Below are 22,674 nucleotides of genomic sequence, written 5' to 3' on the forward strand. Positions count from 1 at the left end.
GCGGTGGAGTGTTATCGACCAGGGCCTTCACATAGCCACACCGCTTCACAACCAGCATGGTGCGTCGCTTCAAAACGTGCTATTTTAATCAGAGAAAGACACTCTATATATCTGACAAGTCTGCTCTCATCTCCATCCACCACACTCTTTCCTCTCTGACTTCTCGGCTTCCCTCCTTTCCTCTCGTCTTTTTAGGGATTGATGGATTAGAAAAGTGGTTCCATCCACAGAATAAGAGTCTAAAGAGAAGCTGTCAGAAGCAAAGTGACACAGAGAGATAGAGACATCCACCAGAGTGCATGTGTCGTTACAAGACAGGGTGACACTTAAGAGGCTGTTCGACAGCATAAGTAGTAGTAGGCTCAAAGTCTTCTTTGCTAGTGGCGACAAACAGGCGCTCCTACAGTTTTAAAGTGATGCTTCTCTACCCTGATTCTTCTTTAAGAGGCCCGACGTACTGTATGTGTATGCCATTGTTCCATCATCATACTAGATAAACTCTCATTCTTAGGTTCAGATATTTTCCACACACCCTCCGGTAAATTGCATACAATTTTTGAATCCTTTTTTGCTGCTCTTCATGATGTAATCCAGAAACAGTTGGAGGCTTATGTGTTGATGTCAAGCCTTGGGCCCAATCATCATTCCTTCCACTTAATGTGATTTCAGCTCTCCTCCTGAGGCTGGCCAGGACCCCTACTGTTGCTCTGATATAGCCAGCATACTATATGTGCTGCTCTTCTCTTTACCTTTGAAAGACCCAACACTCATTGGGGGCAATAGAAGATGATGATCATCATCATGGCCATCATCTGCACTGGCGGCACCCTCACTGCCACTATCATCATGTTCATCTAAGCTATCACCATCATCTTACAGAGTGAGCAGTCGGCATCACTGTCAGAATGAGGGCTTAAAATGTGGTGGTGGCCACATTCTGTGTCTGACTGCACGGACCAACACAGATCTTCACAATCAGTTGTGGTGTAGGAAGGCCAGAGGTGCTCAGTGCCAGTAGGCAAGGCAGGCAACCGCTTGGGGTCAAATGGCCATTAGGGTTCCAGCTTTGCTGGAGACACCAGAAGTCAACTTGTTAGCATAGCTAGCAGGCTGCACATAATCAGCCTGCTCTGTGGTAAACTAATGAAAGCGGTGTCCGACTAATGATGAGTTATAAAATTTAGATGCAAAGAAATTTGGACAAGTGTACTATAAATCACTACGGTGTATTACTGTAAGTTATTGTGCTATGTGCACTGTGGTGTGGTGTGTATTTTATAGTATTTTCCATATCTTAAGCACAGCAGTTTTATGATGCATACATTTTTGCCTAGGGCCCCAATAGACTCTAGGATCCCCACTGAGGAAGGCATAACAACTTTGTAGAGTATCGTAAACTGCCTCCTTAATTTGAAGTTACATTTACAAAATTTAAGATTTGGGTGCTAGTGGATTTGATCCAAGCATCCATAGCAAAATGCCACGTAATGATGTCCAGGGCCAGTGATGAAGACCACCTCTTTAATGCCAAACAAAACCATAGACTAAGAAGATGCAACACATTTCTAACGTTTATGTTGTTTCAAACTGCAATTACATAATAACACTGAACCAACTGATCAAATATTTCCTTTGTTACGTGACAATCTTGCATGTGTTAATCAGTGTTAATTATTTACTGTTTTCATTATGTTTGGGCAAAAATGGGGGTAATTCCTTTTCTATCAAAAACGTTCTTCCCATGTCCCCATCTTATTTCCATCAGCTAAAGTATAGCGCCCTTAATGCAAAAAACACTCCTGGTATTCTGTGGAAGGCTTGCATTGTATACACAGAACTCAAATATGCATCCTTGCAAAAACACACAAGTTAGAGAATTTCGTCAGCCGCCAAATATTAGGAGAGAAGAAATATCAAGTAGTACTCACACCACACAGAAATGCTCCTTCATACCAATGTGATCAGCCACAAAATGAATACCACCTAGTGGGGTTAATGTTGTGGTTGACAGTCTGGTATCGATCATGTTACTGTGCAACACAACATCAAAACCACCGAGTGAATTTAATGTTGTGGCTGATCAGTATTAAAAAAAAAAAAAAAAGACTGTTTGTACTGTAGGGATGTGCAGGCAAATAAATCATCTCTGTGTTTTTCATTGTCATGCATAAAGATGTCACATTACTACTTGAATCCAGTGGGACAGCATGATGAGGCAATTAACTGTGGCGGATACAGACTCATCTGATTATTAAAAGTTTTGTTTGCACTGAAGCTCCCTGGAGATTTAGGTGTAGGAGTAAGAGTGTTCCCAACTTGACGCTCTGCTTTTTATTTAGGTTTGCTAGGGTATGGCATCAGTCCAAACACTTGTTGTAGTTGGTAGAGTGAGTATTGTTGCATTAAAACTGTGTGTTTAACAGTTACCCCCTGCTGTGCAGCTGATAATACCCTAACTGTTTTGCTTTGATTGTGGGTTGGATTATAGATGTATACACAGTATTATGAACATAATACTGTATTATGAACATAATACTGTGTGGCACCAACCCAGAAACATGTATCTCCTGTTGTTTTTGTTCTTTTTTTCCATCAGTGATTTACAGTAGAAAAGTACTAGCTCCCTTAGTAATTCAACACTGGGTGCCAATTATCAGCTGGTGCCAACAGCTGGTGGCCTTTAATCCCTAAAGACTCGTGGGTGTTCATTTCAGCTCAACAGAAACGCCAATAATGTCAAACGGGGTTATTGTGGTACAAACAATCCCGCATTATTGCTTGCCAGAAATAAAAATATGTTCCCGATGTACCAACCACAAAGTCTCTTTAGATACCTCATCTCAAATACCAGTATATTTTAACAAGTAAGCAAGTTTAGTGAATTCTGAATTATGGCAACTTAATAGAAAAATCTTTTACAGATGTCCTGACTTTACAAGTGGTCAGACAAGTCACAATAAAACTAAGCTAAAATGTTGTAGTGGAAATGCCCTCACCCTATCTGTTCTTTTTTAATCTGCAGTGTCTTGTCCTGCATGGGGAGAGGCAGTTTTCTGGTCAGAGTGGAAGAATGTGGTTATGTGCTGTGGGCATGCTGGTGTATAGGGGCTTCATGGTACGTTGCTCTCACAGAGATAAAACATTTTACACAATAATAACCTCACAATAACCTTTCATTTAACAAGTGGGGTCATACAAAGCTTTATTTTCATCACATACTTTAAAGAAGTCTTTAATTGTTATTCAATTTCATGCCAACAGGTAAAAGAGAATGTTAATACCACTCTTACAGAACATAATGCTAAATCTTAAGCTTCCACAAGCAGAGGGTCAGCTGAACTTGGTATAACAACTGGACTAACTGGAAACTAGTCTAGTCTGTGCAAAGAAAAATACTTCTGCCTACATCCTCAACAGTTCACTCATTACCATCGTCTTTGTTTAAACAGGACCAAACTGTTATATAAAAGTGACAAACTGTTCTTATACAGTACCTTAAGCAGATGACACAGTTACAAAGCTGATGATACAACCTCAAAATTGATTATTGATCTGAGGCCTAAGGTGATCTGGTACCTAAAACACTCATGAACCACTCTTTGCTCAAATATGGTGTTTGTTAATGCGAGTCCAATAACAAAGCACCACTCTGGTTCAGATCAACCAGGCCATTCCTCACAGTAACTCCCCTCAGCAACAAAACGTTTATTTCTCAAGTGGGGTTATGTACTTTTGGACTTGTTTTTTCATGCATATGTGAGATTGATTTCAGCAGTAGTAATGTACCCACCTCAAGCCATTCATATTAGTGTATATCGGGTTTGGCTCAGCATGCTATTATAGTGTACAGTTACAATTTCTGCGAAGTCATAATTTTTCCTTTCCTTTTTTTATAATCAGTTGGATTTCAGCACTGTTGATGCTGGCTCTGTGCAGTTCTAGAGATTCACCAGAAATAATCAGAACCCTCCACCACCTCTCCCAACCCATGCGAGATGAATCCCCACCCAGCTACAAAAATACCAAAACAAAAAGTGTTAGGGTTTGTTAATTGTTTCCAACATTAAATGTTTGCCTGTGTGTGTAATGTAATGTATGTTTGTGATGTGTCTATGTACTGATGATGTCATTAGTGACACCATGTAGCTTTGATAGTTTGCCTTTGATAGTTGCCTTTGTAGTTTACCTTTAAAGTCTGTCGACCAGTGGTCAAGGAAACAATACAACGCTATATTATCATTATGTGATGAATTGAGTTTTCATTGGTCTATACTTATAAGGAGTTGTTTTTCTGCATTGAACTCTCTCTATCTGCTTTGATCTCTGTTTTCCAATAAGTAGTGTGAACAAGGAAGAGCCCGGTGGAGTTGGCTGAGTTTGGGTGAATTGTTAAGTCACTAAGACCCCGCCGGGCTCCCCTTGTGCAAGTAAAAGACAAAAGTCGACTCGTTTTGTTATTTCAGTGTTGTTGAACTGTGTACCAGGTGTAATCAGCGTTGTTGTGGTTGTCAGAACCCAACAAAAAGGATCTAAGTACAACATTTAGCACAAAACCATTTTTAAAGCTACTGTGCATCATAATGCTGTTGACATATATGTATTCTGGACCTTTTGAAACAGGCATTATGAGTGTGTATCAACATTTCCACTTCAAAAACGCAAGTAAATCCAAAATAATAAGTTGTGGGCCTTCCTTGACCCTGAGTAGATTTTGGACATACATACTGTATATTGTACTTTTAATATACTGTATATTGTACTTGGTGTGTGGCTGGTGAAACCCTTATGATTGCCATCGAAGGACATGTATATTAGCCTTGTTCTTTATCAGGCTAATGCTTTTGTAGAATATTTAATGTTACTTTTTTAATTGTAAAAGTTATTTTTATACATTTTTCTAGTACCTGTAATTTTATTCTTTGTATCTCTTTTTTAAAATATTTATACGGTAGTTATTATTGTATTTTTGTTGTGTGTTAATTGTTATTATATGTTATATTTTGTAATGTGCTGTCTTTATTGGATATATTTTAGTTTTTTAGTTTCCATAGTATGCTTTTCTTTTCAATTCTGTCCTCTTTTATTACTTTGTTTCATGACCCCCATTTAAAACTTTCTATACCTATGACTGATTTGTTGCACAATAGTGTGGTCAGGAAAATTGGTGTGTGAGAATTAAAAAACTTTTGAGGAGTAAGAAAAAGGAGAAAACATTAGTGTGCTTGTAATTGAATTTTGGGAGTGTGTCTAGGCTGACATTGGCTGACATAGACATGTTATTGAGATGGTTGTCTTAAACTAAGAAAGATGTGGTTTGAAGAGTCAGAATGACAGGGGCGGCCTTAGGTCGCCCTGGGACAGGGTGTATGGTGGGGTCTGGTCTGGCTGTCGGTTGGGATAGGGCTGAAAAAGGCAGACGTATGAAGAAGAAAGCTTTTAGAAGAAGAGGGCATCTATGATGGCAGGTGCATGGTGGTCTGCAGAGGGGGAATAGCAGACTGAAGGAGAGCTGAGCTACTGCTGATAGATGGGAAGCAGCAGAAATACCATTGGAGAACCATGTGATGGGGGTGGAGGAAGCCTAGGGTGTAAGTGAGTGTGTGAGACACGTGCATAGAGGTGCTAGCCAATAAAAACTGGTGTGTCCCTCCATTACAAGTAATCCTCACATCAGAGGAGGAGCCTCCAATGGTAGCAGTGCTGCCATCTTGTCTACCCACAAACCCGTGGAACAAGTTTGGACTTTCAGAAAGTCCGAAAATTGTAATTGTGTTTTTATTTTGGAGCTCCTTGTAATTGCAGTTAATACTTTATTTTCCTTTTTTATGTACGGTCCCACCTTATTTTTAAAAGAACCTGTGTCCAACCTTGAGATTTTTTAAATCTTTCAGCTCTGGTTTCAGGGTGGCATAGTTGGCTGTTTTATATCCTCCATTTAAATTTGAAATAACAGTTTTTTTTTACATGTGGTCACATGAGACCTATTGTATGTTGGTCTTGTCTGACCTGGAAAGGGGCCCTGCTTTTAGCTCATTCTGAGGCTTGTTCTAAGATAAACGTTTATTTTAGTTCCTTAATGAAGGATGTAAGGACTGAAGGTGTTGATGCGTGATTGCAGAATCCTCTGCGATTAGCGTGGGATTTTTAACATTTTCAATAAACTTGATTTTCAAAGTATTTCATGACAATGGCACTCACAGATAAGTGGCAACTTCCTGCTTTTTTTGGGCAGGGGTGCTATGGAAAGGAGTCACCAGCTTGCACTGGCAGCCATGGGGTTGATTATCTGGCAGCTCCATGGCCACGCTCCATACAGAAACATCACTGTGTCTCTTCTTTGTGTGGTGTGCTGAGGCAGGCAGGATCCTGGCACAGCCTGCAGACTTCCACTGTGAGCTTTCTATGGTCAGCTTGAATGGTGCACTGATGAAAAATGGAGATCACTTCAAGCCCCACTGTTCTTTTCAGTTTTTGCTCTTGGAAACCACGTTTATTAAGAAAAGTTTTTCTTGTCTCGTGACCCAGACTGATTTTTTTTTTTTTCATTTTTTGTGCCTATTGCTATGCTAATCTAGGGAAATTCTTTCATATCCTTACAGGATACAATGCAACCTGTTCATTCCAGGTACTATTTTATTCAGTCGATGTTTTATCGTGACTATGTATGGTGGGGAGGTACGGAGCTCAGAACTAGTACGTAATGTATATCTGCTGTTTGATCTGATATAACTCAAGGATGACTTTAGTTGAAACATTTGCATTCCTCCGGCACCACCCTACAACTCTCAGTCCCATATTGTATTAACCCTCGTAACCTCATGTGTCTCTTCCTGTTACAGGACTCCTGTCTATGCTTAGAGAGGCTTTCTGTCTTCCCTTTGAGATACACAGAAAGCCCAAAACAACATGCTTACGATTGAACAGTATGCACTAATGTACATTGACATTAGACACAATGTTCAGGCCAAGTCATTAATGCAGCCTCACAGAACCAGACTTGATCCAGGCTATGCAATTGACTGTACATGTCTGTCAGACTTTCTTAACCTGCCACTGCACCCAAAGTTTTAGTATTAGTATTTAGTAAGTATTTGTTCTTTCACTCTTATCCTTCCCCGAAATCCCAGTCAATATGTTTGTTTTCACAGAATGTGTGGGCAGCAGGGAGAGTTAAATTGTGAGAAAGGCTGTTTGATTAAAAGGCTGTATTGACAGATTTGAGTCAACAGGAACAAACGCTATTGCCTGGCTCAATATGATGGTCATCAAACTCAGGAGAGGGGGCAAGCATGCGTTTGTCGGTACATTGTGAGTGTTTATGTGATTGTGTGGTTTGATATATGTTAGTAAGTGCAGAAGTATTTCTGTCATACCGTGTCTCTGCCTGCAGTGAAAGCCGATAGTGTCCTGTGGTTAAATCATTTTACTCCATGGAGAGTATTGGAAGAAACACCAAAGCTACAGTTAAGACTTTAATTCACTAGCAAGACCTCACACATGACCTGAGATCGGTAAAGAAAAGGGAATAAAAGTGGAAAAAAGATTTCAGGAGATTTAAGGCTGTGTAAACCAAAAGCTCAAGTGGTTGGCTGATGACACAGACATGAGGACATCAGTTGGGTCATCAGTGAAAACACACAGAGTTCTGCAAAGTGGTTTTTATAAGCCCATTTCTACTGCAGGTTCTGAGTTTCTAAGATCTAAATGTAGTACCCGGGCTTTATAAAAGCCCATGGCTCAATGACAATACTTCTCAAAGCTCAGTTTTTTATACTGATTTGTCGAAAAGCATTTAGTTTTGCAACAAGCAAGCACTACTATCTACTAAAATAACACTCGAGATGAGCTTGTCTTCCACTATTTAAGGATAAAAGTTGGATTATAGTTGCCTGCTGGTCAAACTATGAGGAGTATACTGGTGGCTTAAGAACAACTTCATTTAAGCAGAAGAAAATAACTATCATAATTTGGAGATTGTATTTTTATTGTAGATACAGTATTATTCTGGCTTTTCTTGTCTTCCTCTCTCTCTCTACATGCTCCATTTCCATCCAGTGAACAGCAAAGAATTACATACTTTTGTCTCATTGTAAGTGAAAACCTCATCTCAAACAAAGCAATTATTTTGTTTTGTTTTTTCTGATATTGGTCCAATTGCTTTTTTTTTTTTTTTTTTTTTTTTAGTGCTTCTAAAATTGTGGTGACCCAACTACAAAGAGTGAAAGAGAGAGTTATTTACTGAGTTTAGTTCATGGGACTGTTTGGTCAAAAATGGCACCCACATTGTGCATGTCTTACACAAGGGAATTCTTCTTGGGTGTGTTGTGTCTCTGGTTGCCCATGCATTGAATGTAAGAACAATAGTCTTATTCTTTGTGGACAGATATTTTAACTCTGGAGATATTTTGTGTGCCAGTGTGTACTTGCGTGTGCAGGGAGTAACAGATATGATTCAATATTGACAAGTAAAGGCAAGTTAAGCAGCAAGGGCACACATGAAGAGAGAGAAGGTGCCTGACTGGGGAAGGGCAATGTGAAAGTGTGGACACAGGGAGCTGAAAATGTCACATTGAAGAAGAAAGAATGTTTAGGTGGTGAGGGATGAGAAGAGAAATGCAATCTAGGTCCAGACAGAGGTGTAACAGACCAATTTGTTTGTGGTGTAATGGAGAAAAGATGGGTTGGTCTGGGTGATAAGTTGGCCAGGTCTGGGCCAGGCTGGACTGGTAGGATAAGAGGTGTTCTGAGGTCTGTGTGGAAAAACATTCAGATAGACAAATATGTGGTGCAGCTGGAAAAGAAAGATGAAGTTAACAGCAACAAAAAAGTGGAGATGTGTGTTTCAGCAATAAGAAGCAGGTGCCTTATTTACAGAGTTGTTTTTAGGTCTTTGGGGGAAGTTTGAATCGAGTCTGAAAAGATTCTATACAAGTCCTGGGCAAGGCTTAAATTTGTCAGAGCAAGTCTCAAATCAAGTCTCTCAGCTTTTAAGTTGGAGCACCTAAGCTGCCAGAGCAAGAATTACCGATTGTTTGATAACAATCATAGACAGAAGCACAGTGAAGTTCATCTACACATCTTTGCCAAATCGTTGGTTTTAGTAGCAAATACTTGTTGGGCTGGCTGTTAAACTTTTGAAGCCAGTAATGAACAACCTAAACATGCTTATTAACCATGAGTCTTAACTATGCCTAACTAACCATTAAGCATAAACACTGTCAGTCAAAGCCCCTCAAGTTTCTTTAATAAAACATTTCACTGTGTAGTTTCCCTTACCAACCCTCTTTCATGGAACAGTTTGTCCTGACAGAGAAAGTGGATGTTGCAATACAAATAATCAGCTTTGATGGCTTCCTCTGTTTTAGACTTTTGGCCTCAAACATCAGTAATGTCATCAGTCAGCACTGCAACATTGAGTAGGCATAGCTGAACTGAAAAAGAAAAAAACACATTTGATTATCAGATGCTCATCCTGGTCTGATGTGACTGATACTAATTTCCTATTGAACATATATGGTTCCAGTATTGCACCAGGTCAAAAGAGGTGTCATGGGGAACTCTCTTCAGACAGTCAAGTTTCAGACAGGTCTCTCTGCCAAAAAGTCAAAGTTAGTTCATGTGCTGCTTAGCTCATTTGACACTGAGCCTATACTTTGTTGCAGCAGAGTTGATATAATCAAGCACTGGAAAGTGGTCAAAATTACAAAGAGAAGAAAGGAGTTTGGCTGTAAATATGACAGATGTTTTGTGGTCAAATAAATAAAGATTTTTGGACCTCCAACTGTGGACCTCTCCTGCTTTTAGTAATAGGCCTTGGTTATGTTATATTTGGACAACAGCAACGGTCTTTCCAGCAGTACAGTTATAGGCAAACTAGACTGGCAGCTGGTGTTACTGGGAAGAGCAGGAGTGCAGAGGCAAAGGGTCAGGCCATGGGGTCAGGAGTATACCCATCAGGAGAGAACGAAAGGAGGAGAAGAGGAAAGTGATATGGGAGGAAGGGACCTGGAGCACTGACTCATGAAGATGGAAGAGAGGAAGGAAAGGGAGGGAGAAGAGGACAAGGGCAGAACAGTGACAGGTTCAGAGAGGGAAAGGGATGGGGGAAAGATGGAGTAAAGGATGAGGGGAGTAGAGGGTGCTGCTGATCCACCTGTTTGACCTTGCAGACAGTCTGCGGTGTCAGCCTGTGTGTGTGTGTGTTTGTATGTGAGTGTGAGCAGTGTTTTTTTTTCCACCATAAGCAGGCTGTACTTCATTCCGGGCAACACAAACACTCACAAACAAGTCCATCCGCTACACCACGGAGAAATCTCTCATCTCTCTAATCTCAACTACAATCAACAAATCAATGACCAAAACATTCTGCTTGGACGACTGGTCAAAGTATGTGTAAAAAGGCTCCACTATGTTTCCACTGTAAACTCTTTGATACCTTGTAGAAGAAAGAGAAGAATCTGTTTCCCTGGCCTGACTTATCATTCGCAGCTTAAAAAGTTGGTAGGAAGAAAAATAGCTCTGAGTGGCAGTATGGAGGTACACTGCTGGAAACAGGTAAGAAAACACAAGCACGCTGTACTTTTGGGCAGTAAATGTCTGTCAATTGTCTAATCAAGAGTGGGGCTATTTTTTACACTTTGGCTGCAGCTATGGGCTTTTACATTTATAGGTTTCTTATATCTCCTCCTCTGTGTGTAGTTTATTATTTAGAGCTTCATCATCAGCCAAAGATGAACATTCAGCCGGAGCCAGATTAATCAACTGAATATTAATATTTGAATTTTTATTATACCACAGGATTTGCTCTTGTATGCTTCCTCCTGTTTTTAATCTATGAAGCAATAACAATTATTACAGACTACAATTTAAGCACATTTTATAAAGTGGGCATCATTAAAATGAACTGTAGTATCCATATGTGTTCCAGCTGCACTCGTCCAAAACTCCTCTGAATTAGCTCTAAAGTGTCGCAAAAAAAGCAAAATATCAAGTTCTTTGCTGTGTGGATACAGTGTTCAGTAGTATTTAAAGACTAACAGGGTTTTACCCAAGTTCCTATTTTTGTTCAAAGAAGAGGAATCCCCCCCCCCCCCCCCCCCCCTTTCTTTTATCTAGGAATTATTCTGTTGCTGCTTTTTACTTTATAATTATTGTAAACTAACATTAAATCAGGCACATACATGTATTTAAGTTACTATGAGACCTGTGCGTAAAAAGAATTGCTGGCGATTGTTACTAAGTATTGTATCTGCAGTGTTTAGCTTCAAAATATTGCCTATGCATTAAGGCCACTGCCACAGTGCAACATATCGACCACAGTTTGATTAATGATGGTGGCTAGCTCTGCTGCAATCATCTCTCATCCTCTGGTAATCACAGTCTCACTCTCCCATCTGTCTGCTCTACTTTCAAATCACACCATCTACCTGCCAACGTGTCTGCAACCAAAGCCCCGGTAAAGATCTGATCTGCCCTTGTTTCATGGCTGTAAAAATAGTCAGATACATAATTAACATCATCGCTCATAACAGCTCCAATAACCGACTGTCTCACAGGAGATGAAGGATGGGGTTTCGACACAACCGAAGGCTGAATGTTGTTAGTCCAAAAACTACTCAATCATCCCATCTTTACACTTCCTGCATGGCAATTGGAAGGTTGCCAAACACTGCTGCAGTTCTTTATTTGCACTCAATTTAGATGCTTTGGCACCCAGGCTGTTGTGTGTGTTTTCTGTCTCTAGTCACTTCTGTCTTCCTGATCGCTTTCTTATTCACTGCTTTTCTGTCTTATTCTCCTTATTTCCTCTGCCATTTGCTTTTCTACCTAAAACTTTTTCTTTTTTCTTTTCCAGCTTTAGTTTCACTGGACAAAAACTCTACCTTCTCTCATTAGTTCATCGCTCTCCCTCCCTCGCTTTGTCTCCTATTCCAACTCTTTCTTCTACCTCTTGAATCACAGTTTTTACTTGACAGACTTAGCTGGCTGTTAGTCTGTCTAGGTTAAAGGGTGAAGGAGTTCACTGTGCTTTAACAGAGTCAGCGCAGGTCCTCGCTGTGGAAGCTGTCTTGTCTGGTTTCCACCACCTGGCCAAGAGCAGCCAGCTCATTATTTGTCACACAGCCAGTGGTGGCCTTCATACACACACACACACACACACACACACACACACACACACACACATACATAAGATGAGAAGAATATTTTATTTAGCTCAACAATGACATGACTCATTAAAATCTGAAAACTCAGACTGTGAATACATCATTAAAGACACAGGTGAGATAAAAAACAGAAAGCATATTCTACACAGAGTTGTGCCTATTTTTTTTTAAACATGTCAAAGAAATTTTAGTTGTGTGGTCAGCAGGCTTGCAAAAGTGAACTAATGGTTATCTGCCAGCCTTTACTAACTTCTCTCTTCTCTAGTGTTTACATCTGAAAACTAGACTTCTTAATGATGTTGTGAAAGTTATACTTTCTGTTGCTGGAACATTTTGCAAATACACAAAGATGTTTTTAAAATATATTGTATCTCCAATGTCACTAACAGGCAATGGTTGTGTATTATATTCCATTTGTGAGCAATGTGCAGGTCTTTTGGTATTGGAGGCAAAACTGTGAAATATACAGACAAACAGCAGATCAGTTTGTGTGATGCAAATTAGCTGAAAACTGTATCATACATGATTTGCTATGCATCAAAATAAGAAGGGAAACAGCCTTCCTAGGGGCAGCCAAAGCAAATGTCTGTATGACTGTGCCACTGACTGCCACCACGTTTGGCTCATCCAAAACTAGCACTTCTGTTTGTTTACACCATGTTTCCAACAGAATTGACATGTCAGCCTGAGTTGGGGATTCCAGTAAATCAGTGGTGTTTTCAGTCGCTTGTTATAAATGTCTCAACTGAGCCCTGGGCCTGGCAAGACCCGCTTGGCCTTCTGTTGCCTCTGTCTCTCTCTCTCTCTCTCTCTCTCTCTCTCTCTGTGTGTCTTTATTGTACTCTATGATACAACTAGGGCTGATTTTACCATCTGACAGGAGTCCAGTGGGTTCAGCAGAGGTCCAGTTAGTAGAGTAACTTGGAGCAGTGGCCTTGCATTCAACTGCTGAAGAGCACTCGCCAAGCTCACTGATTGAAACCTTGCCTCAGTCAGCTCCTTCTCCCTTCATCCATCTTCCCCCTGCCCCATTGTTTCACCCCTACCACCCTGTATGCCCCCTTACTCCATTCCACCTACAGGGACACATAGAGAGCCACTGAGTGTAAGAGAGAAATAGAGAAGATGAGCTCTCCATCAGAATGTGAGCGGTGCTTGACTATCCCCAGCACACAAACAAACCTGTCTGCTGGAGAGTTTGCCGCACACTGACCTGACCTTGTGGTCCAGGCTTCATGCACTCTTTGACAAACTGCAACTCCAAAGTTCCTCTTCACCTCTTAAGTGCGTGGCACAGAATATCAATAAAGATCAAAGTGACACGCCATCACAATCCCACTGACAGCTTTCCTGTAACGACAGAAGGGACATAATGGAGAAAATTATGCAAGCACTTCATAATGTCATTGTGCTGTTGTCACCTCTGTAGTAATGATATTGTTATTGAATAGAAGGCCATTTTATAACACACAATAGACTCATTGTCTATAAATTGTTGTTGCTGTGGAAGCATAGAATATAAACGTAACTCCTACTGGACTGGAAGGCAACATGTGAGGCAGTCAGTGAGATGGAGGTTTTCAGCTTTTAGTGCCCAAAAGAAGGATGTCAAAAACTTACTGCCATATTTTTCTTGCTTTACTCCTGACCTTTGCCTAAGTCTGATCTTTTGAGACAGAAAATTCTATTTCGAATTATACAACTGCACACCCACAAATGAAACGCAGATTCAACCTGACATTGTATTTTTGAGTTAAAACAGACATGCTTGCTTTCATTAATCCCTGACATGCTCACCTCTCTGGCTTGCTGTCTCTTTCCCACAGTGCAACTAGACATACACAGGAAGACACTTTGTTTTGAGGTAAATTGATGTTTTCCTCCCAATATTACTCACAGCATGTCACTGTGCACAGTGACAGACACAGAGAGACCAGTCTCTTGTCAGTAGCCCAAATTAAAAAAAAAAACAAAAAAACAATTTGACTAGAGCTGAAATATGATATGTTTTTGGGACTCACCAGGCAGGGGTACCGTAGACAACTGTGAGACTGAAAACAAGGTGAAAACAAAAAGACAGAGAAAGGAAGAGTTTCTTGGAAACATTAGATCAATTGGTTGCTCAAATCTATTATACATAAAACTACTGTATATCTTTTTGCTGTTTTCCCAGTGTCTCTCTGGAAAGTATTCATTCTCTCAACACCTCTTTTCTGTGTCTTTGAAGATGTTTTTCTTGAACACCAGCAACACAGATGAAGTTAGGATATTCATTACACATACTTTGTGCTTTACAGTTTCATTTATGGTCATCATTGGGAAAGAGGCAGAAAGGTGTAATGCATCACTTTGATTTACAAAAAAGATAAATGTTGCAGGCATACATTCCAAACTTGGTTTAGTTGTCTTGGCTGGGTGTAGCAGACAGTTTTCATCAGGGGTTTTGTTGCAGTTACATGGAAACAGGCTCTCCCTTTAATTAGAAAAACAACCCCTTCCAGAGAGCTAACACTGCTCCCTTTCACTGGAGAGGAAGTACAGCATATGGATCCTAGGCTACAATACTTGGTGCAAACGTGTGTGGGTGTACAGATGTGTCACAGTTTGTCTGTGGGCGTTTGTCAGTGTAACAAACAAAACCATTTAAGACCATCTGCCTTGTTAATGGAGGAAAGTGGTGCCAGTAGATGCTTTGATAGCAACCTTTGAAACTGTGTGTGTGTTTGTGTGTGTGTGTTTGTGAGGGGTTCTTGCTGGGGACATTGCTCCATCTGTTTGTATCGTTTCCTTGATTTCTCTGCTTGGAGCAAACTTGTATTCTCTGACAATTTTATTTTGGAAGACACGCACATATATGTACTGTATACTGTACCTGCAAGAAAGCATTTGTACACGCACACGCGCACACACACACACACACACATCTCAGAAGTGGTACAAGTACACAGTATGTGACTAGAATATAATCCACAAGTAAAATTACCACTTCTTCAAAAGTGCATGTTCTAAAATACACTCAAAGCATAACTACTCCTAAGAAAAAATATTTTAATAAGTCAGTTGCAGATTAATTCTCCAACTGACAAATTGTCAAAGATGAAATTTGTGCATAGAAGAGTTAAACAGTAGTAATATTTAAAAAATGATGGACAAATTTACCAACTGGGATTGGGACAAAATGGCACAGTTGGTACTTTGAACAGACTTTAACCAATGTAAGTACTGACAGGTGGTTAATTCACAATAATACATCATAATTTATTAGTTAATCGGATTTTGAGTTAAGAAGCTTCAACTAAAAGAAGTAACTAGTAACTAACACTGTTAAATTAATGTAATGGTGTGTAAGTACCTGTAGATTTTAGTACAGTAAAAGTACAATACTTGAGTAAAGGTACTTAGTTATTTACCCCCCCCCCCCACAAACACACACACACACACACACACACACACTCACAATGAGCACTGAATATGTACTAGTGAGAGCACAGATGTGTATTTGCAAAACCTATGAAAGGTTGTTCGTGGGTGTTCAAATGAGTCTTTGTGTTTTCTCTAAAGTGCTAACAATTTAGGAAAATGGAAGATTTTCTCTAATTACATGCCCAGAGGCCAAATGTTTAACAATACCGCTTAATAATTTTTTTTGCTTATTATACCTAAATTGTTGCATAATCCTCAAGTAAAATTACCATTTTCAATTTACTGCTTTATTGTGTAACTTACAATACTCTCTTGTTGCTTGTTGTTATGCACCGTTAGCTTTTTATGGTTTTTTTGCAGTAACCTATACTGACAACACTGGCAGTAGGTTACCACAGTCACCTTTTACAGTAGCTTACTCTAATTGTGGTTTAGAGCGTGACACTGGAATTTAATTTGGGGGTATGATACTGTAATTATACACTACAGTGCATCTGTTCTAATATGGTAAATGATAGAACTTTTCTAACAATTCATTTACTCACTCACACACACACAAATGCACACACACACATACCAATGACAGCAGCTGCTATGCAAGGCTGGGAACAGCTTGGAGTTCAGTGTCTTGCCTAAGAACAATTTGGCAAATGAATAGAAGGAACTGGGGGGAGTTTGAACCACTGACCCCGTGATTGGTGGATGACCTCTCTACTCCTTAAGAATCAGCTCAATGTGTCAATCAGTTTGTAGATTACTGTTAATCCTTCACTGTCACACATATGGAATTAAGTTTAGAATCTTTTATAGTATGTAACCACTGAACTGGTTATGGGCAGCAGACAGTTGTGACATTACTGTATGTGGCTACAGTAGCACTACTGCTAATGTGTTAAGAGTAAATTACCATAATTTCAAAAATACAGTTAAATACCATTCTAAAATAACATTTAGATAATGTTATTGTGACTAACTTTAAACTAACCATAACTGCTTTATAGGTAGTTTTTGTTTGGCAGTTTGTGGTATTTAACTGTAAAATTATAGCAAGGGATAACAATGTCCCACACACATTGTTATCCCTTTCTGCGTTTTTGTGTACTTTTGTGTGTCTTTGGTGCCATAACCTCTGATGTCAGTGCATGCGTGTCTGTGGCTCCTGGGACATCAGAGACATAAAACAGAGACTGGGTCAAGAGGTAATAAACAAACACATATGCATGCTCACACATTCACACACACAATGTGGTTGAAATACTCACCAGACACCAGCCTGTGCAGTTATATTTTTCATGTATATTTTTTTAATTCAAATAAATTCATTGAAATACGCTATGATGGATATGTCTAATGTCAGCTCAACAGAGTTCCAGATGAAGTGCTTCTCACTTTTGTTTCAAAGCTGGAAACATATACTGAAACCTGAAGAAAGCTCCTGGACATGCACTCAGTTGCAGCCACGTGTATCACAAACATGGCACGTGTTTTGACCCTCGGGCCACTGGTGCACTGCGAGAGTGGCTAGGGCCATGAGGGACCTCACTCTGTCTCTGTTCATATTATTCAAAAGGATGGAGGGTTTTTTTTTTCCCAGTAAATTGAAATTCGAAACAAAATGCCTATTAAAAGCTGAGAGATCTCCCTGGAGGAAACAGCGCAGGCATTTAACATGCAGAGCCAGTGTTTAACTCCAGTCCCTTCAAAAAGCAACACAGCCAAACCAATCTCCCTGAGAACTGCACTGCAAATTTCTTACGGATGAGTTTCGGCTGGAGCTCAGATATACAAAGTCAAACTAACGCTTTATGGTTTATCAAAGCAGCCATAGTGTTTATTCTACTAGCAGCAAACACACTGGCTGCCTAATAACACCAGCAGAGGATATTTCCTCCAACACATAAACAGGAGGACCTGAAAACTACTGTATTGCCCTCAGTGAAATTTATGTGAGCAAACATATGTTCACACAGAGACAAGTAAATGTTGCATTGCTCAATTATGAGGCCATGTAGGGCAATAATGATTCAGCTGGCAGATAAACTATTTAGATGCACTTATCAGATGGCAGTTTTAGTGTTAAACTACCGGAATGAGATACTGTGTCAGACTCAAGACATTTGGTAAACAGTGCGGTGTGACTGTGTGATGTAACGTAGCTATGTTAATCCTCTCAAGGGTCAGCGGTCAGCATTTTAAAAGACTTGTTTGTGCGGAACAATGGGACTCTACACCAGTACTGCCAAGGGCTGGGACATTCTTTATAATCCTGGGATAAAGTGAAAGCACGACACATACACTGAAAAATGAAGAGACCTGCAAACAAATTGGAGGCTGCCATGTTTTTTTTTTATGTTCTCTCATTTAACTAGAACTACAGACTTTCATTAACCTTAAAATTCTTTAAGTTCCCTACACTTTTCTATAAAAATTTTAATCTTTAGTTGCAAGGAGTCAACACTGGAGACAGAATAAATTAAATACTGTGCATTGACAGTGAACATTCAGTTTGAACATTTTAGCACTGGCAGCACTTTGCAGATTTATTCAATAAACGTGTTCTCATTATCTTAATAATTACAAATACTTACATTTCTTAAAAAACAGTTACAGTATATATATATATGTGTGTTTCATAACGTGTTTTCATAGCCTCTTTCCGTTTACCTCAAGTAGGATTAGCAGAGCAGAATTGTTGTCCTGTTCCTATACATATTACTGACCGTGTGCTTACTGGCACACAGAAACACACTCAGTAAAGTCCCCCTTGTGCCATTAATCCAAGTAGGCTGTTTATTCTTTGCATTTTATTTGATGTTGATGAAAGAGGAAATCAAGTCCAATCACATCAAAGACCTCCTGCATAGTAGAGACATGGCATCCATAAGTTACCCTACTACAACACGGTACACAATAATGTGAATAGATGGGGAAAGAAGGAGGAACAACCCGTTAATTAATGGATAGCTCCTGAATCATAGTTTGATCAATCTCCTAATCTTGAGAGGAATTATTCCACCCTTATTCAGAAGAATGTGAAGTATCGGCAGAATAAGTTGTGCTTTTCAGCCGTGTCTCTAGGCTGTTAAATGCAGATAGTTGTAGTATTTAACTGCCACAGTATGTGTCTATCTGGGGGTCAGAGTCATGCTGTTATTCTCCCCTGCAGCCCCACAAACCCTCATCCTCCATCTCTCTTCTCTCTCAGGTTTCCTGCATTCAAACTACGCTTCCAAACACAGAGAGATTGGGGTTAGATGTTGGTCTGACTAAACTGAGAGCCATTTTTATTTCCCACAGGTCAACCGATGCTTTCCTAACCACTTTTATGAGCATTTGCCATCCCCAGCCCTCCATCGCTGGGCGGAGAAACGTGTCACTGTCTGTGTGTGTCTGATGCAACAGGCATGACGAACATGATACATCTCATCACATGCTTCTCCTTAGCGGATTAACAGGCGGGCTTCCAACCGCGTTTATGCCAGTGCTCCTGTGGGGACTGGCTTTGTGCAGGCAACGGGAAAATTCAATCACTGCCTAAAGGAAAGGAACGGGCGGAATGAAACGCTACTTTGGTTCCATTTCCGTGTTAACTGCTGTTTTTCAAGGCTGCAAATGAGGGAGAGAGATGGGGTGCAACTTCTCAATCTATCCCACCTCGCGTTCCTGGTTTAGTCTCAGGGAAGTTTGTGGCGGGATTGATAAAACAAATAAATTCTGAGGACGCTCATTTCGTTTTATAACCCCCCCCCACAGCACTTTGTCAGATTCATTCAAAAGAAGAAATATGTTCCAAAACATATCTCAAAGTGCTGTTGAAGCCTCCTTAACCCAGACTCATTGAACAGCGCTGCCAACGGTGCAGACGCATGTGCATCTAAAGGGTTTCAAGTGAGGCTCCAGTCAGAGAATTGTAGTTATTTCTGCTTTGCTAGTAAGTTTTTAAGGACTCTTATTTATTGTCGCTTCATAAAGCCAACTTCCTGTAGTGCTGGACAGAGTGTGGTGGAGTGTGACAGAGTGTAGAAGAGCATAATTTCAGCAGACCAGAATGGACTGATTTTAAGTCTCATGTTGGCGCTAATTTATTAAATTTAATGTGAATTACTAACTAATATATAAGTTATATAACTTATACTGACTGTTCTCGTTACATTGTCTTTTTGGATCTCTTGACAGCAAAGCAACAATCATTTTCTTTCTTGTTGTGCTGAAACTCATGATGTGATGCAAGGAAGGTGGATTTCCTGAGGGTCTTCTAACACTCTTCCTTTTCACAGGATGTACAATCCATTTGCCTCAATTTTCTGCTCGCACCAATTTTAGCTCGAAATTGATTAAAGACATGTTAATGTTTTAAAACATGGTGTTCACAGCATGATGGTGGAATTCCTATTACGTAAAAAGTGTTATTTTTGTTAAATACAAGGATATATTGAAATAAGTACATGACCTAGTGCTAGTGTCAAACTGTGTACCTCAGGTCCCCAGAAGATGGAAAAATGAGGTAGAGAATGAAAGACAGAGGAATTTTAAGAGTTTCCAAAACCTAAATGGAGTTTAGTAACCTGTACTTACTGTGTGAGACATCTGCCCGTGTACTCTTACCTCTGAGGATAACACTACAACGATGGGTATCCCCTAGAGACACCTGGCAGTCTCAGGCTCAATAACACAATTGTCAAATAAGGGAGTATGGTTTACCAAGCTTACTGAGATCCAAAGGGATAATGGTGATGTCTTAATTTGATCAGTGTTCCATAAGCCACTAATACACAAGCAACATACAAACAACTGCCATGCAGTCTCTATAAAGAGCATAGTGTTTTCATAGTGTTTGTGTGAACTCACATTTTTAGTTTTGTTTTGATCCCTGAGGTATTAATGAAAACAGATGTGATAGTCAATTCACGAGTGTATTTGACAGTTTTGTTTTTGAGCCTGAGGTAAAAGGAACTCTGACTCGTGTGTAAATAACTATCGATAACCATCGAAATAAATATCGATTATCCTCATCATTAACTGTGAACCACTTAAATCTAGTGTGACACAGGTGCCATTTACAACATGTCATTGTTTAAAGTATAGTAAAGAATGCATAGTGACTGTACTTGAAACCCAACTTTTACACCATGTGCTTGACTTGAAACTCATGCCACACCTCTAGCAGATACTAGTTGTCTGAGATATTGTCAGTCATATATCCCCGAGTGCAGCTGAATGAGTAATGCATGTGCGTGTACTTGAATGTGAATATGCGCATGAATGCTCTGGTGCTTGTATACCTCTGTGAGCTGTGAGTGTTTGTGTGTCTGGCTGCTCTGGGATTCAGAGGCGAAGAGACTGTGAAGAGAGAGGAGGAAAAAGAAAGAAAGACAGAGCAGTAGCAGAAGGGAGGAGAGGTAAACTAAAGCTGCATGACGAGTACATCGGGGCACAGAGCCCCGACCGGGAGTGACAGTCCGAACACAGATACACCGTGTCCAAGCAGACAGTGAGGAGTAGAGGGGATTTCCCTATGGAGCCAGCCACTGGATGCTAGATACCTGAGCACACATGAATACACACACCGACAATGTGCCTGCATTTAACATTGCTGCAAGCAATCTCTGAAAACCCAAACAAATTCTCTCACATGCATGCACATGCATATATTGTGTACAAAAACACATAAACAGATGAGCGCACACACTTGGGACACACACAGACGGGGTATTCGGAGCAGTGATGGTGTTTTTGCATCTCAATAGGCTGAATTTTCCCTTACACCTTGAAATGTAAAGTTGATTTCTACCTCCCATCAGCATTAAGTCCTGACCAGAATACACAGTGCATGTGAGGTGACTGGAGGTGCATATTGTCCTGCCCCCCACCTTGATATACTATCATTGTCAAATTCCCCTCACGCATGTTCCCTTCTTCACTGAGGCAACAGAAGAAAAATAAAAAGAGGAACAAACATCAGTGTCAAGGCAGGAATATTGGATATGCACATGATGCCTAGTGCTTACAGCAAGCCTCCTAAAACAGGGCAGTGTGAGTAGAAGGTGTGATGTGGTCTCTCTGTGTGTGTATGCACACGTTTGTGTTTGCACATGTTGCTTTTCTACTGTCTGACTCACGATCAGAATGACAAATTTAATACAGTTGCAGTGATTTTGTGCGCATGATGGAAACACATGAATAAACATCACGGCTTCAGTGCTCACAAGCAGACAAAGAGCTGAAGAATCACGTGCGATGATTTATAATTACCAAGAGAAAATGCTGGAGAAAAAACTCTATTTATACATTCTTTCTCTTTGAAGGACAGAATACTTTGCGACATGCATCATACTAAATAAAGGATACATTTATAGTAAATGTGTAGTGGGAATAGACAATGGATGTGACTGACAAGGAGATGAAACAGTTCATTCTAGGGCGTTGAAATGACAATATTTCAATGTGGCAAGAAGACCATCATTGAAGAAGAGAGCAAACAGCTATCACTTGAAAATACTCTTGTAAAATGAATCTTACACTTCTAATGTACTGAGGCCCACTTGCAGGGAGGAAATGAAGGGAAAGGAAAGAAGTAAAGAAATATTTTTTAAGGATTGTGACCAATCTATTGTTTTTGATTGACAAGTGTTATCCCTCTGGGTTAGATTGGGGTTGTGTGGGTGGAACAATGGCCAAGGTACCCGTGTAAGTGGGATTCCTACTGTTCATTCTGAGACAGTTCTATTACTGATATGTCAGACTTCTTTAACCTGTCTGGGTCTGTGAGAGGTGATGAATTTAGGTCCCACATTGGTTTGGCTAACTTTTTATGAAGACTTTCACATCCACATCCCATTGTTTTCAGTTCACTACTTTCTGTCTTTCTTTCTTTCCCAACCAAATTGTTGTTTATTCACCGCCAAAATTAGTCTAAAGTCCCCAATTCCCCCCAAAACCAAATACAAAGAGACCTAATTTGCTCAAGTAGTTAAATCTAATTTCCTTTTTTAATAAAGTGCTCAATACAACTCTTAGTAGGAAAACTACACACCTAAGAAGAAACAAAGTACATACACCATATGCTTTTAAGACCATTTTAATTAGA

This window comes from Channa argus, chromosome 11, assembly GCF_033026475.1.
Source record: "Channa argus isolate prfri chromosome 11, Channa argus male v1.0, whole genome shotgun sequence".
NCBI classification, from domain to species: domain Eukaryota; kingdom Metazoa; phylum Chordata; class Actinopteri; order Anabantiformes; family Channidae; genus Channa; species Channa argus.